This window comes from Arvicola amphibius, chromosome 5 (genome assembly GCF_903992535.2).
Source record: "Arvicola amphibius chromosome 5, mArvAmp1.2, whole genome shotgun sequence".
In the NCBI taxonomy this organism is placed as follows: domain Eukaryota; kingdom Metazoa; phylum Chordata; class Mammalia; order Rodentia; family Cricetidae; genus Arvicola; species Arvicola amphibius.
In genome coordinates, this window is record NC_052051.1 from 147,358,929 (window position 1) to 147,375,850 (window position 16,922).

At 46.9% G+C, this 16,922-nt stretch overlaps 1 protein-coding gene and 1 long non-coding RNA gene across 6 annotated transcripts in view; one reads left to right on the plus strand and one right to left on the minus strand.

The window, feature by feature from the left end:
* Positions 1-16,922, minus strand: part of Mapk4 (mitogen-activated protein kinase 4) — a 125,659-nt gene that overhangs the window by 72,796 nt on the left and 35,941 nt on the right. The gene's annotated exons all lie outside the window — the stretch shown is intronic.
* On the plus strand, positions 6,533-15,844 carry LOC119815746. Of its 2 annotated transcripts, none has more exons than XR_005285567.1 (3): positions 6,533-6,631; positions 7,055-7,401; positions 14,130-15,844. It is a non-coding gene; the product is annotated as an uncharacterized LOC119815746 (long non-coding RNA). The 2 variants fall into 2 exon arrangements; XR_005285566.1 differs by having other exon boundaries at positions 6,537-6,631; positions 6,982-7,401.

Genomic DNA, 16,922 nt, shown 5'->3' on the forward strand with positions numbered 1-16,922 from the left:
CTCCATGGAAGGTCTCACCCTCTCTGAGGAGTGGATGGGGAGGAGAAGGTGGGGGAGGACAGGGAATTGGCATTGGTAGGTAAAATGAGATTGCTTTAGGAAAAAAAAAGATTCAGTATGATTATGGGTCCCCAAAGCACTTCTGAAATCTTACAGCCTTACACCAAGACTATAGGACAATATGCTGTGCAGACTCCCAAGGCTACAGATGGTCTGGGCCTGTTTGAGTTTAGCTGGTCCTTTGGGAACTGCCAGGACCCTGAAAAGATGTCAAGAGAACCCAGGCTCCCAGGGAGGTGAGATCAAAACGCAATGGAAAGAATTTCCACTCCCCACGGCCTGCCAGCCCTTGGCCTCCTAAAGCGATCAGATGCTGAGCTGAGCCTGGAAGCAGGGAGCATGACAGAAATCCTCACGCTTCTAATTACTTCATGATTCCTACATATTTTGGTGATCGCTTGAAGGCTGTTTTATTAATTTGCAGATTTGCACTATTTTTTTTCTTTCCCTCTTTGGCCAATTAGCTGAGCTAGCTGCAACTGGGCATGGGAAAAAGTAACCATGAAAACTAAGCCTCCTTCTGCCCTAGCCCCCAGTGTTTGGGAATCTTACGCCAGAGAGTACATCAGAAGTCACCAAGGGGAGCAGATGGGGAGGGGAGCTGGCTCCCTTTGCTCCCTCTGCTTTAAGACAAGGTCCCCAATTCCTTCTAGTCTAACATCAACACCCATACTCTCCGGGCCTGTGAGCTCAGGTCAGACTCAGTGTGTCAAGGAAAAGGCTATGGTTGGCAGACTTATCCACTCCATAAACTTTCTCCCATCCAGCCTGTATAAATTAGGAAAGGACCCTATAGGGCTGGATCTCCACTGTGACCTGTAAATACCATTCGAAGAGAAGACCGTGTGAGATCCTGCAATTGTGTCATTTCCCGCACAGATATCCCATGCATGGGATCTGCTTCAAGTTCTGGTGCTGATTAAGAATGAATACTGAGTCCCAGGCCTCTTTCTACCCACCTGTCACGGGATGGTGACAGATCATTGCGGGGCACATTGCTGAGTACTGAACACTGTAGAGTCCTAAATACTGTAAAGGTTGATCACAGGCAGGACAATTACAACCAGGTCACTTGGTTTGGAGATAACACTGTTGGACTCTGCTTTCAAACGAGAAGGGTCTCGAGGCTGGGTGTTGGCAGGAAGTGAGGGAGATGGCTGAGATCTATCTTCAAGCCCAGGTCAACTCTGAAATTGTTGGTGAGCAATAGGGGAATGTCTGTGGGCTCAAGAGGCAACTGCTGGTCACTGGACCGTCCTTGGACCATGTTTTTCAGCTTCTTTTTAGCCCCGCCTTCAGAAAGAGGTTTCAACAGAATCCAGCTGAGGAAACAGCAGGAGCTGGAATAGAGGCCAGGTGGAGGGGCTGGAAGGAGAGAGAGAACCAAGAGCTGCAAGAGTAACTCCCTCCTTTAGTTACAAGTCAAATGAAAGCAGCCATTTGTCTTGTAGATTGATGGGAGCCCGAGGGTAGTCAGGAGGCTGGTTTCCCTGTGGAGCAGGCTCCTGGTAATTTACACCTACTTGACTAATGCCCTGTGTGGTGTTAGGGAAGAGCCCAGGGGTCCAGTCCTTCAGAAACACGTGGGGATCTGGAGGCACAAGGGAGGCGGTGGTTTATTCTGAAGACTTAAAGAGAAAGCTGTTGTATCAGCAGCACCTGGCCCAGTTTGCACTTCCCAAGGCAGAAGCTTAAAGATGGAATGGAGAAAAGGGAGGGGGAGGCGCACGAAGAGGGAAAAGTGGGCTCCTACAGTCTTGATGACACTCCCCACTCCATCTTACAAAGACACAAAGGCCCGGAAGTCCACTCCATCCATGCAGTCCACCTCTCTTCTTGAACAAAAGAAGCTTTGTGGAAAATGTGGAATATTCATTTACACTATGTGAATATGTCTCTGATTGGTTTAATAAAGAAGCTGAGGCCGGAGCGATGGCTCAGAGGTTAAGGGCACTGGCTGCTTTTCAAGAGAGCCTGAGTTCAATTCCTAGTATCCACGTGGTGACTCACACAACCATCTATAATGAGATCTGGTGCCCTCTTTTGGGCCTGCAGGCATACAGGCAGGCAGAACACTGTATACATACATAATTAATTAATTAATTTTAAAAAAGACGCTGATTGGCCAATAGATGAACAGGATAAGGTTAGATGAGAGAGCCAAATTAAGAATGCTGGGAGAAAGAAGGGCGGAGTCAGATGAGTCTTGAGCAGAAGCAAGATGAGCTTGCTGTACTGGGAAAAGGTACCAAGTCACATGGCAGCGTGTAGATAAGAAATACGGCTTAATTTAAATGTAAGAGTTAGCTAGTAATAAGTCTGAGCTATTGGCCAAGCATTTACAGTTCATATTATGTTTCTGGGTGGTTATTTGGAAGCTGCTGCTGGCACAAGAAAACTCCACCCACAACGCTTTCTCTAACCATTTGGTCCATAGCTTTCAGTGGTTTTATGCAGTATAGAAACAATTTTATGTGTCAATTAGTTTGGTTATTCTGGCTATTTCTGTGAGGGTGTTTTTGAATATTTACAAGAAAATTAGTGGGTTAAAAGTAAAACAGATTACTTTCCGCAGTCCATAATGTGGATAGGCCTCACCTAATCCTCTGAAAGACCTAGGCTGAAGCAAGGAATGACTTCCGCTAACCAGGAGTGATTTCTGCTAAACACCATCAGACTTCAACTGCAGTATCAGCTCTTCCGGCATCTCTAGTTTTTGGCTTAGTGCAGGTTTTAGACACAGCAGCCATCATAATCATGTAAGCTGAATTCTTACAACAAATTTCATCATATGTATGTGCACGCGCGCGCGCACACACATACACGTCTGTTTCCCTAAAGAACACTGACTAACACACCAGGAACTAACAAAGTCCAAGCTGGCAGCTCCTCACTTGGGAGCTCTCCTTCCAGAGGCCTGGGAGCATCCCAACAACCCACACTTCTGCCTCATAGTTGGCTGCACTCCCAAGAGCATCCCTGACTTGAATGGGACTGGAAGTTCAGTGAAGGGCAGGTTGTGAATCTGCTCCCTGCCTCTGCTGTGCTCCATGCCCTGCCTTTCCTACGTTTTAAGGACATGCTCCATCTTGACTACTGTGTCTTCAAGGAGGCTAGGAAGCAGCTCTGGAAGAACAACGCTGAGGGCCAGGGTGGGAGAAGGACGGAATGGACCTAGAGGAAAAGAGAGCAAGGGGCCAGGCTCACCACAGCACTTGCTGACCCTTAACACCGCAGGATTCCAGTCACTGAACTCGATCTCTGGTGGTTAAGGAGGTCAGCTTCCCCTGAGGTGGCATTTTCTCTGACAGACTCAGTTCCTTGTGACTTGCCTCCTCTCCAGCACCAACAGTGGCCTGTGCCGATTGGCTCAGGGAAACACAGAACTGAATCCCCCACCCACCCACCTGCAGCACCACTGTCCCAGTCTCTCCACACTGGTAACGCTGGAGTTGCTTCATGTTGGCCTGCTGGGGCAAATACACTTCAGCCAAGGTATGAGTTCATCTCCATGTGTTTTCCATCTTGGGGGCACCCAAGAGAGTGAATTAGCATGAAATTCAGTGCCCCATGCTGAGAGAGGCTCTGGGCATTGACAAAGCTAACAGCTGACTGGGCACCCCTTGAGTATCCCGTTGGCAACTGTCAAGTGTCCTTTTCTGAACACGAGGTCTCTGAAAACCTGAGGCAGCCATGGCTCCCAGGTGGCAGAGCTGGCAAGGCCCTCCAGCGAGGGTACCTGCACGCCCGGATAAGCTCAGTCCCAAAAGTATGAACCAAGGTTCTAACTCTGGCTTATCTGTCCAAGTCAGCAGCCAGGGCACACGCATTTGGACTCAGACACAAGACAGATATGATGTCTTAGCGCCATGAAAGCATCTGCACTTAGTATTGTTTTTGTAAAAAGAGCTATCATAATTGTTGTTGTTGTTGTTGTGTGTGTGTAGTGTATGTACACACCTGTGTGATTATATGCACGTATGTGCAGGTGCATGTACATTTGCACACACCTATGGATATCATATATTTTGAGACCCTGTATTATTCTTTGAGAAGCCAGACCTCACCAACTGGGCTGGCCACTGGCAAGTGAGCTCCAGGTTTCCAACCTACCCTTACAGCTGGCTTTTATGTGGGTGCTGGGATCTGAATTCAGGTTTCCACACGAGCAGAGCTGGCACTTTAATAACTTCCCTGAGCATCTACCTTCCCTACCCCAAGGGTTGCTTTTTTGAGTTTGCAAATTTATCATTAAAATTTCAGAAAAGGAGCTGGAGAGAAAAGAGGGACTTAGTGGCTAAGAGCACTAGCTGCTCTTCCAGAGAACATGGGTTCAATTCCTAGCACCAAATATGGCTATTACTCCAGTTCCAGGGGACCCAACACACTCTTCTGCTCTCTGAAAGCATGAGGCATGCACAAGGTACACAAACATGCATGTAAACAAAACACCCATAAACACATTTTTTAAAAAAAAAAAACTAAAACATTTTTTTCAGAAATTAAGTAAGAAGACTAGGTAAGTTTTCAGGTAATAAAATAAGAAAAGTGAAGCAAGACTGGGAAGATGGCTTAGAAGATGGTTTTCAGTGGGCAGGAACACTTGCGGGACAAGCGTGAGAACTTGAGTTTGAATCCCCAGTACCCATGGAGAAAGCTGGACACAGCTATGCATGCTTGTAACCCCAGGACTGGGGGTGAAGCATGAGGGGGAAGAGAGATGGATCCTGAGAGTTCAATGGCTGGCCAGCGTCACTGACACAGCATGCTTCTGGTTCAGGACAAGACAGCGTCTTAAATGAAGGACGAGGTCAGCGATAGAGAAAGATACCTGGTATCCTCTTCTGCCCCCTCCCATACACCACAAAAACTTAATAAAAAATATTTTAAAAAAGAGAATAATCTTAAAATCCTTCCAACATTTTCTACAAATATAACAATAGGCTTAAAAAAAAAAAAAAAAAAAAAACAGGATCCTCCAGTACAAGCTGTACTGCAAAATTAAAAAAAAAAAAAAAATCTGTGACCACGGAGCCTGCTCTATCAAATGAGAAGCCTAGTGTCAACATTGTGGGCTCTCCAACTTTCTCAGGTGTTCCTTTAAATAGTATGCTCTCCTAGAACCTTAAACTATTGGCAAGGTATAATTTGCTGTATAAATCTCTAGGAAGTCTTAATTTGACAGGTGCTTTTGTACTGAGCTTCCATTTAGACAGGCAGGCAGCCCCCAAAGCCTGTGCGCGGGTATCCATGCATTCACCAGATGCCAATTACATGCAGCTGTGCACTGGGCAGCACGGGGTGATGTTGGCAGGTGGCGACACCAGGGCCTGTGTGTCGTGCCGCTTGTTCTCATCAACCTCCTGTCTCCAGCATTTCAGAATAATGACAAAAAGCGGCCCTTATCATTGAGTGCCAGGGCGGTAAGTCAGCAAAAATAGGTCTTTGCGTTGGTGGAACTTACACGCTAACACGAACGCAGTCAGTGCTAAGTTACTAGAGATAAGACAGGAGGCACTAGGGGTTGGAGGTAACAGACGGGGCAGGCTAAGCGTTACCTTCTCTTGGTCAAGGGATTATTTTAGGCTTCCTTGAGAAGATACAACTTGACTAAAACCTGAGATGTAAGAGTAAACCACCATTCGCCGGAGGGAAAGAAAGCTAAGGGAAACAGTAAGATCAAAAGCCCTAAGGCAGGACAGCATTTGGAATATTCAGGTTATAAACTTGTGGAGATGAAGCCAGCACTCGGCAGCTGAAGCACACACAGACAGTGTGTCACCGGAAGAAATCCCAGCTCATCCCCAGGCACCCTAGGAAGCCATGAACTGGTCCAAGTGAAAGAGCAATCTGACCTGTGGGTTTACAAACCCCCTCTGAATAATCTCTGGAAGAAATGTCCTGGAGGAAGCAAGGGTAAACACAGAGAGCAGTCACGAGGCCATTAAGGTACCCAGGGTGGAGACATTGGTAGTTCAGGTTTAAATGTCAGGAACAGGACAGCGTGTGGAGAGAAGCTGACCTGAGTAAAGATGGGGATAAGGACATCTAGGGACAAGCCCGGTTGGGAGGAGTCTTAGTTTGTAGAAAGTTTTGTACTAGTGAACAGAGTGTAAGATTGTGTAGCCCCTTACACTTCAAACCCTGAGCCCTGGTTGGCACATGTTCAGGCTCTAAATTATAACCCCCACCTGAACCTGAGTCTTCTGGGAACTTCCCCCAGCCCTGACAAAAATAAATGCAGTAAACACCTATCCTGGTTAGCTTTTATTTCACCACAACCCATGCCAGAGTCGCTTGGGAAGGGGGACCCTCAACTAAGGTATTTTCTCCATCAGATTGCACTGCGGCACATCTGTGAAGCACTGTGGAAATTGCTAGTTAATATAGGAAGGCCCAACCCACTGTCAGGGCGGTGCCACCGCTGGGCAGGTGATCTTGGGTTGTGTAAGAAAGCTGGCTGATAAGCCAGAGTAAAGCAAGCCAGTCAGCAGCGTTCCTGCATGATCTCGGGGTCAGTTCTTGCCTCCAGGTTCCTGTCTTGGTTTCCCTCAACCATGGACTGTCACTTGTAAGTCAAATAAATCCTTTCCTCCCCAAGTTGGTTTTGGTCAGTGTGGTGGTTTAAATAAGAAAGGCCCACATAGGCTCAGAGATTTGAAGGCCTGGTCTTTGGTATAGCCCCAGATAAATGTTTTCCCTTCTAAGAGTTGCCATGGTCATGGTGTCTCTTCACAGCAACAGAAACGCTAAGACAGTGCTGATTGTCATAGCAACAGTGAACACACCCCTTTCCTAACCCCAGCAGCTCTCAGATTGACAAACCTTACCCAAAGTCTTGGTTGCTCCCGAAGGGCTGGCTTGCTATGCACCTAACTGTTCTCTAATTAATAACTCTATCCATGTGTTCAATCCTCCCAGGGCTCTGTTCTTGAAAAACGTATGTCTTTGGGGGACAGTGTCGTCTGATATAATGGCATTTATCTCACTGTAGATCATCGATCTCACCCCAGCAGCCAGGAACCAGCTTGGAAATGCTGGCTTTATAATTTGGTAGAGCTCCGTAGCCTTCCCAAACCTCAGTCTTCTCATCTGGGAAATGGAGGTGGCAAAGCTGGCTGACAGCTGGGAGGAAGTCTGAACAGTGCCAAGCGCAGGGCCTGGTGGCAACAGACGCTGGACAAAAGGAAGAACGGCTTTTCTTCTGTAACTGTTTCCAAGGATGCTGTCCCCTGGCAAGTCAAGCAGCAAGGAGACTTCTCGGCTCAAAAGAACCAGAAATAAGATTAAATAATTATTCTATGAGACCTACATATATATATATGGAATCTCCCAAAGATGGTAAGGAAAGTTGAAAAATAGCTTGGCTGTTTTTTATTGGTATGCTTTTTATTCTTCCTTAGGGTTATTTTAATGTCTATGTAATGGGTTTTTGTATAATTTTGTTTTTCTGAGACAGGGTCATCTGTGCCCCTAGATTGGCTTTGAGCTTTCTATGTAGCCCAGACTGTTCTAGAACCCCTGATTTCCCTGCTTCTACCTCCATGTGCTGGGGTTACAGGTATTTGGCACTATGTGTGGCTCATGTGGTATCATTTTTGATATGAATACAAGCACATGATATTCTTCATGGTGAGTTACACTGCACCGCTTCCTGCCCCTAGTGAGAAGCAGTCAGCATCAGTGAGGCTAATGCTGGACCTTGACCCCCCGATTGCCACCACGAGGATGTGGACCTGGATTTCTAATTTGGAAACCTAACGATCTACATCTTAGGAAAGAAGTTTCTCTGGTAATGAAATGCCCCCTGAATCTGCAAGATCTAGAAGGTCCAAGTCCTGGCCTTGGCTCTGCCGCGGTCTTAGCCACTTTACTGCTGAAGCTCCAACTTGGTCGTTAAGGGAGAAGGGGTCAGTCATGTCTCCCATGGAGCAGCCGTGCCAAAGAAGAAAAGCTGGCTGGAGCTCCTGGATTCCTGAGGAGAGCTAAATAATCTTTGGAACAAATAAATATTCAGCAAATGATTGGGCCTCGGCACAGTGAAATGCATGCCTACTGTTGCCAACACAAATAATGAAGTTGCGCAGCCTGCATTTCCATGGGAGGCTAGCATCCAATTTCTGCTCCATGTCTGGTCCATGACATAGCCCAGCATCCCTGCTCATGCCAACCTGCCAGCCTAAGGTTGTGCCCACCTCTCTTCTGGGTTACAGAGGGAATGGACTGCACGGGGGACGGGGCGAATTGCAAAGCAATTATGCTTAGCTTTGCTTAAGAGATGACGAGGTTAAAAGGAACCCACGACAGAGATCTAGCATGAGGTGGTTTCCACAGAGGGTGTGTGTGTGAGCACCTGCCATGTTGGGACAGGAAGGGTTACTGAGAGACAGGAAGGGCATTTGGCAGCAATGATCGCTGGGAGCTGCTCTTCTCGTTGGATGAGTCAAGGATTCAAGGATTTAAACTGAATTCTGAGTTCTGGGTAAACATCATAGTGACTCACAGCAAAACAAATCATGGCTGATCACTTCATTTTTTTTTCTCAGAAAGGGTCTCATAATTGCAGACAAGCTAACATATTACAAATAGATAGATAGATAGATAGATAGATAGATAGATAGATAGATAGATAGATAAATAGATAGATAAGATTAGATTACAGGAGTGATTGGCTGGGTCATGTTTATTCAAGTTTATAGAAATTTGAGTCTTCACAAGAGATCATTCAAATTTTTCTTTCTTTTTCCAAGGGGCATGGTCTAATTAAAATGATACATTTGCCTTCTCGGCTTCCACTCACTTCTTTGCATAAGTGCTATGTGACGACCTAACAAGTATGGATCATAGAGAAACATGCTCCAGAAAGACAGGAACCCAGACCAGGGGTCTGAATTCCGTGGGGGCTGAGTGTGTACCACATTGGCAGGCAGACAATATTCCTCAGGCCAGTCTTTGCAAACTCTGGGTGTAAGGATGGTCTTAGAGGCCTCAACGTGTCCCTTCACACACCCGTACCAGTCCATCTAGAGGATCTGTTCTTATTGGGGGAGCCACTGCTTGCTCATTCAATCCATTTTTCCAAAGATAGAAGTGGGTCCAGACATTACCTCAACACAGTGTCGCCACAATTTAAAAACACAAATACCTTCAATGCTAAGAAAATTTTAATAGAAACAAATTGAAAATGCATGTGTGTGGCCAGCTTGCTCTATACTACAGGAACAGTCACTGGAAAAGGTTAGAGCTACAATCTATTAAGATAACAGAACCATAAGCAGTTATGTATCAGATCCCCGAGAAAGCTTCACAGATCACAGGCAGGCAAAGGTCTCCAAGGGATACCAGAAATGAAGAGAAAGCCCTGGACGGTAACCCTGGAGACAAGGGGTCAGTTGCTACCATTTTCTTGGTAGCCCATGGAAGAAGGATCCAGTCAATGGAGGCTTGCTGTAGAAGGTAGATAGGAGGCGTTCAGTAGACACATACACGTATGATTTTCCTGTTGTCTTAGTTAGGGTTTCTATTGCTGTGACAAAACACCATGGCCAAAGGGCAAGGGGAGGAGGAAAGGGTTTGTTTGTTTGGCTTACATTTCTACATGGCTGTCCATCACTGAAGGAAGTCAGGACAGGAGCTCAAACAGGGCAGGATCCTGGAGCCAGAAGCTGATGTAGAGGCCATGGAGGGGAGTTTCTTACTGGCTTTCTCCCCATGGCTTGCTCAGCCTGCTTTCTTATAGATCCCGGGACCATCAGCCCAGGGATGGCACTAGCCACCATGGGCTGGGGCTTCCCAGTGATCACTAATTGAGAATATGCCCTACAGCTGGATCTCATGGAGGCATTTGCTCAACTAAAGCTCCTTCCTCTGATGACTCTAACTTGTGTCAAGTTGACACACACATCGAAAAAAAAAGTTTTGGTGCAAAAGAAGAAAGTTTTTCAAAAAAGTTGGAGCTTCCCTCCAAAGGAGTAGCCGACTGATCTCGCAGAGCTTCCCATCATGGGATGTGTTCGAGAAGGTACAGGGATGACCTCTCCAGGAAGACATGGAGAAGATTTTAAGATTCTGCTCAACAGCCACAGGAATGGGATACAAGAGAGTAGAAGGTGTTACGAGCCACAGTGAAGATGTAACAAGAATGTTCTAGTGAGGACTTCAGGTCGTCCGACGATGGGAAGCCAGAAGACCTGTCACCCCCTTTCCTCTGGTTTCTCATGTCATGGGACTGGCGCGTGAGATCAGCCACCTATACTTGGAAACTCCTCCTAACTCCAGGCTCACAAGGGTCGGCACTACAGCCCTGTGACTCTGTGAAGGACAGCAGTGCCACTTTCTGGAGAGGGTGACCAGGACTATAAGCCGGAGCCTATCAAGGGTTTAACAAACTGGAATAAGCCAGGAAGGGCCTAAAGTCAAGGATAATCGGTATAAAGTCACTGGCAACAAAAGGCAAAACTGTAAGTTTTCCTGTGTCCTTCTCTAACTATCCAAAGAGCTTCAAGTCTGCACATTCTTCTCCTGCTGTGTGCAGCAGGAGCATGGAATCATTTCCCTCCTAACTTAAAAACATATATTAAAATGTAAGAACTGTCTTCTCAGCCAACTTCAAGTATTTTTTTTCTAAAATTCCATTTATATCAGGCTCAAATCAGACAAAATCCAGAGTCAGAAAGGGAAGACAGAGAGAACGTAGGAGGGGGAATGAAGTCTTCCACACTAGGACAGAACTTGCAGTCCTGCAGTTGTAAAAATCATGCACGCCTTTAATCCCAGCACTCGAGAGGCAGGCGGATTTCGGGGAGTTCAAAGTCAGCCTGGTCTACAAGAGCTAGGTTCAGGACAGCCAGAGCTACACAGAGAAACCCTGTCATGAAAAACAAACAAACAAAAAGTCATGAAGCTGTACATATAAGATTTGTAGACTCTTCAATTTAGGCTGAGGAGAGCGCCTGAAGGCTCCGGCCCTTGCAGGCAAGAGAAACCAGTATTCTCACCAGACATGAGAGGTCAACAGTGTGACAATCTTGAAGGGATCCAGCGTCAGAATCTTCCTCAGCCGTTTGATCTAAGATCCCCACGTCTGGATGACGTGGGCAGGTGCCTCTGGAGCAATAGTACCATTTCCTCTGGGCCACTTTAACTTCCTCTGTAGAATTTCAAGATCGGTGCTGTGTCATTAAATGACTCCCTGGGGCTTCTTTGAAGCCAGGGGACAATGTTGCAGCAGCCAGAGAGGGGATGACAGATCTCTGAGGTGATTTCTGCAAGGTCACTCTGGCCCAGGCTTGGATAAGGAACCAAGAGGCATCTTGCTAGTAAGAGATCTCTGCTGCTCCCTTATCCACTACAGGTAAAGGTGTACCTGGGCTTGCTCCCAAGGGAGAAGCTGTGTCTTCGGGTCAACTCACTGGGGACCTCTGCAGCGATGTGAACACCCCTCCTTGCCCGAACTAAAACTCCATCTGGACCTCAACAATTTGAGACAGTTCCTCGTGGATACAACTGTTCTCTGCCTGTTGGGTTCATCTCCCTATAAACAAAGGTTAGCTGGTTCGTAGCCAGGCCGTCCCTCATCATATGTTGCTTCCTTATAGTCCCTGAGGCAGGGCTGGCTGCATCATCTGTGGTCACAGAATACCCAGAGACATGTATGTTATCAAAATTGGATCATCATAGAATTCAAGCCCATAATGAGCACAATGCACCCACAGGTATCCTCAGCACCAAACGAGTGTGGGGAACAGACTATTATTCCTCGAAATAATAGAGAGGAGGAGAAAGGGTGGCCGGAGTTGGCAGTGTTTGTGACAGCTGCCCGAGCACCCAGCCCTTGCACACCATCTGCCAAAGCTCACCACTCCACAAACAAAGAAACGGCAGCAGGAAGAGGCACCCGCTTGACTCTCAGCTCTGAGCCATCCCTTCTATTCTGTTTGTGGATGCCACACTAGAAATCTGCCACTCTGCAAACCACGGCTCTTCTGACAGCTGGCTCCCTATTGGTTTCTGCCAATAGGGGGACAGCATGAGAGACTGCATGGTAAGAGCTGGGCTCTTCTGACAGCTCCTGTAATGCTCCTTGCCTTGGCACTGGACTCAGTCCCAGCTCCCCATTTTCCATCTCTTCACCCCCAGCACCAGCTACAAACTGCATTATTTGCCCCAATGTCAGCCTCTGCGAAGAGCTGCCCCTAATGTCGGAGGCTCTGAGTGGCCCTTCTCTTTTAACCAGGGATGGTAGTACCCCTGATGAAGTCCCCTTTCCACACTTTCTCCCTTTGTTCCTTCAAATTTGAGGGTGGCTGCTTCCTGTATCTGCCTCTCTGTGTCACTGCCAGGTCCTCTCTTGACATTCATGTCTTTCCTGCCCTCCTTTAAACTCTCTGTGCAATTAACTGGTGTGATGATGATGTTCTTCTAGCCACGATCCTGACTGGCACAGAAGACGAGCGCTCTGCCTTAGCTCTCTGACCACTGATGCTGATCTCAACCAGGATCCGGCCTCCATGATCCCAAATCTCACTTTTCTGTCCACTACATCCAATACATCTACTGTCCAACATGACATACTAGTGACGTAGTGGTGTTTAAAGATAACAGTCTAGATCCAAACCTTGACTTCACCATTTACCAGCTATGTTATCTAAGACAAGCCAAATCACTCTCTGCCTCAGTTTCCCCATTTGTAAGATAGAGTTGGTAACAGAACCTATGTGGTGCATGAAGATAGGTTACCCCAAAACCAGAAGGATAATGAAGCTGCAGATGCAAAGAACCAGATGCCAGAGAGGTCTCTGCCCTCATGCACTCACCTAGAAGACATAGATTTACATAGTGTACACACACACACACACACACACACACACACGCCCCTCTGTACCAGGGAGATCAAAGGTTAGCCGCCAAAGATCACTTTGAACCCTTCTTGTTTTGAAGGTGACGCCTTAGGAATCCACGTGAACAAGTGTTCCTGGCTCAACTTCACCTGTCAGTAATTGCTTGCCTTTGCCCAGAGTCTTAAAGTCACTTTCCTGAAAGTCTCCTGGCTTTTGCTAAATGTGCGGCCTAAGTGGGACTCTGTTGTTTTCTCTGAAACCCACTCACATCCGAATGGGCATCTCTCACATACACAGGAAGTATACATGTTCATAATTACTTCTTTCTCTGTTGTTAATTTGCCTTTTGTAATTGGGGTCCCTTCCAACTTGTACACCATGGAGGCTACGGTCATCACCTTACACAACCACAGGGCACTGAACGGCCAACAACTAGGCAGAGGGTATAGGCAAGGATTTCGGGGAAAGAAAGGAAGAGGAGGAGGAATCTAGGTGTGAAGGATTTCCCAGGAGACACAGAGAGGAAACAGGAGCTGCAAGATGGAAGAGAGGTAACGCCATGTGACAGGATGTAGATTAATACAAATGGGTAAATTTAAGTTATAAGAGCAGTCAGGAACCAGTCTAAGCTATAGGCCAAGCTTGCATAATGAATAAGAAGTCTCTGTGTCATGTCATTATTTGGGAGCTGGCTGGTGGGACAGAAGAAGACTCGTTACAAAACAGCCGTGGCTCACTCTGAGATGACATACAAGAACTTCCAGCCAGACCGAGGGAAGCAGGGCTCCAAACGTTCACTCAGTGCCACCTGTGGACTCGCTGCCCTGGGGCCGGGTCAAGCTGTACTTACAGTCAGCTTCCAGGAACGACTTCCAATAATCTGGGCAGTTTAAGACGTGGACCCATGAGTGGAGGGAGGCGGAGAGAAAGCACAGGTGCTCTGCTATGATCCTGAGTGGCAACGGTTATTATTCTCAAATACCAAATAAATCTTGTTTCTCAGCAAGCATGTCAAAGAGGGAAATAAAATCACTTATGTAATTCTCCTTTTTGATTAAGGAAAAGTATTATTTTATTGAAAAAATCCATGATACTGCATCAGAAAGTAATTAAGTGGGACTTTAAATAAGGAATACCGAATAGCATGCTGGGCAGTATCTCGAATTACAAGAACTCATTGTGCGGCTTCTCATTGCATACATTACTTATTAATAACAATAATCCCAACAGGGTTAGGCTGTTCAGCCTGAAATTGCTAAATCACCAGCATCCCCCTCGAAGAGGACAGCCACAGCTTAGCCACCAACTCGACCAGCCAAGAAGGAAATAAGACAATTTCCTCAAGACGGTTCCAGAAAGGATTTTTCCCCCTTTCAAAGAAAGACAAGATCGTGGTTGAGAATGGAAAGATAAGTCTTGGAGATGACTGGCGAGATTGACATCAGAGCATTTCCAGAGGCCCAGCAGTTCCAACATGATGTCCTACCTAACGGCGCATGTTGGAACTGCCAGCTCAGTCCATCCTTCTGGCATTTCCACTCACTGCCCCCCGGATCAGATCAGCATTCTTCCACAGTCAAGATCCTTCATTCTCACCCCGCAACAACACACTGGATCATATCAGAACAACACATGCCACCAAGGACAGCAACAAAACGGCAAAAAGGAGCAAGGGATGAATGAAAAAAATCCAAGCAGGGTGTGCTGTGCCTGCCTGGGATCCCAGGACATGAGTAAGAAGTAGGAGTATCGGGAGCTTAAGGTCTTCCTCAGCTACACTAGCTCCAGGTCAGCCTGGACTACACAAGGCTGTAAAAGACCACACAGAAAGGGAAGGCCAACCCAAAGGCCCAGACTCAAGGCGGGATACACAGAAGGCAAGAGAAGACAGAGTTAGAATATAAAAGCCTCGGTTCATCACCTTGACCATTTAAGATCATTTGCCTCTGGAAAATGTTGTTTGTTTTTCTGGGAAATTGGATGTGCTGCTGTACAGTGTGTCAGCTTTGCCTTGTATAGCAATGCTTGAGGAGAACTATGGACCATGCTTATTTTTGCTCATGGTTTCAGTCCAAAGCTGGTCAACTCCATTGCTTTGAGCCTGAAATGAGGCAAAATGTCCATGGTGGCTGGTGCGTGTGGCAGAAGCCAGGAAGCAAAGGATGAAGAAGGGGCAGGGAGAGATCTACCTTTCCATCTGTTAGTTACCTGCCTCTACTGGCTAGGGCCCAGATCCTAACAGTCCGCTCAGCTGCTGGATTAACTGATGAGTTCATCCACGGACTAACTACAAGGCTCCACCTTTGAACACTGCTGTCTCAAGGGCTCAGCCTTCAATGGACAGGGATCCAGAGAACATTTATATCCAAGGCACTTCATCTTGCACTTGCCGGAAGGAAGTACTGAAACCATGACAGTAGAGCCCTCTAGGCAGAGCATGACAGACACAGAGATGCTGGCGTGATGATGACAACTATCTAGAAAGATGATCCCATGTTCATAAGGGAGAGATGCAATCCCAGCACTGCCATGGCCGAACATGCCAGGCAGATTCTCCTCCACACAACAGGCATGGGCAGGGTCGTGGTTCAGACAGTCGCTTAGGGTCACAGCTTGAATTGACTTCAATTCTACATAAGCCTCCAGGATCACAGCAGGGGTAGCAGATCAGACTCGCGGAAATTCTGTCCAAATGTGTCACCTCCCTTCACATGGGGGACCAGTGGCCAGCAAGACTGCATAGCCTAGCTGTCAATCAAGTATCTGGGGCACGGCTATGCCTACCCTGTTTTTATATCTGAGTCTGTTTCTGCCCTTTCATAGCCAAGCTGGGTTCTTGCCACAGAGTCCTTCAAGGGAGTCTGATGAACATTTCCCCTTGCAGCTCGTGGCCCCTGTCTATTATCTTTCTCTTGTTTAAGTACAAGAAGACCCAGGAAGAGCTGAGATCAACAAGAAGAGCTTGGAACAGAGGCATCCTGGAGTTCAGGCCCTGCTAGGATAGGCTCTGTCCTTGTCTCCGCCTCCTGCTGGTATGGACTGGGAGAAACAATTCCAATCCCAATGATCGATCCCAAATAAGAATAATTCAAGTCTAAACTGACGTCCAAGGAGATCAAAGAGCAGCTGCTTCGGAAGAAGTAGCCCTGAAGAAGTCGCAACCACATGAGCAGAGCAGCAGTGCCCCAGGTGCAATGGAGATACCAGTCCTACTGCCAGCTTTGGTTTAGCTGCTAGGGCAAAGGGCTGCCTCCAGGAAAGTGGTAAAACCTGTGTTTCATCAAGGCCCCGGGCAGGGGATTGGGTCCATGGTATTTTTTCTTTAGAGCAGTGCTACATATTCCTAGGAAACCTCTGATGGTTTTCCATAAGATCAAGGCTTGGTATTGGAGGTCCTTCTGTATATGTGTTGCTTTTATTGGTTAATGAATAAAGAAGCTGCTTGGGACTATGACAGTGAAGAACAGAGCAAGGTGGGAATTCCAAACAGAGATTGAAGAGAAAAGAAGGCAGAGTCAGAGAGACACCATGCAGAAGGAAAAGATACCAGCTGCCAGCCAGAATCTTACTGGTAGGTCACAGCCTAGTAGTGATTCACAAATTAATAGAAATTTAATTTAATAGAAAGTTAATTTAAGATGTAAGAGTTAGCTAACATATGCATAAGCTATTGGCTGAACAGTGTTGTAGTTTCTGTGCAATTATTCGGGTCTGGACAGCCGAGAAACAGACGATCAGTCTCCGCCTACAAAGGCTAAACTTGGTTTCCAAGTTGGCTCCCTCTCTATTTAGTCATTTGCCTCTCTGACTCTCAACATCCTCCCACCTTATAGGGCTGATAGCATCTGAGCTAAGTATCTCTCTGCACACAGCATACAGTCTAGATTGAGGAGTCAGGAAAAGGCACCAGTTACAGCGGCTTTGTCAGTGTGAGATCAACAACCTCCTGTCCCTCTCCCCATCCAAATGGAAAGATGCCCAGGAACCGAAGCACTCGCCTCTTGCTTAGCATTTGCTTCTTAG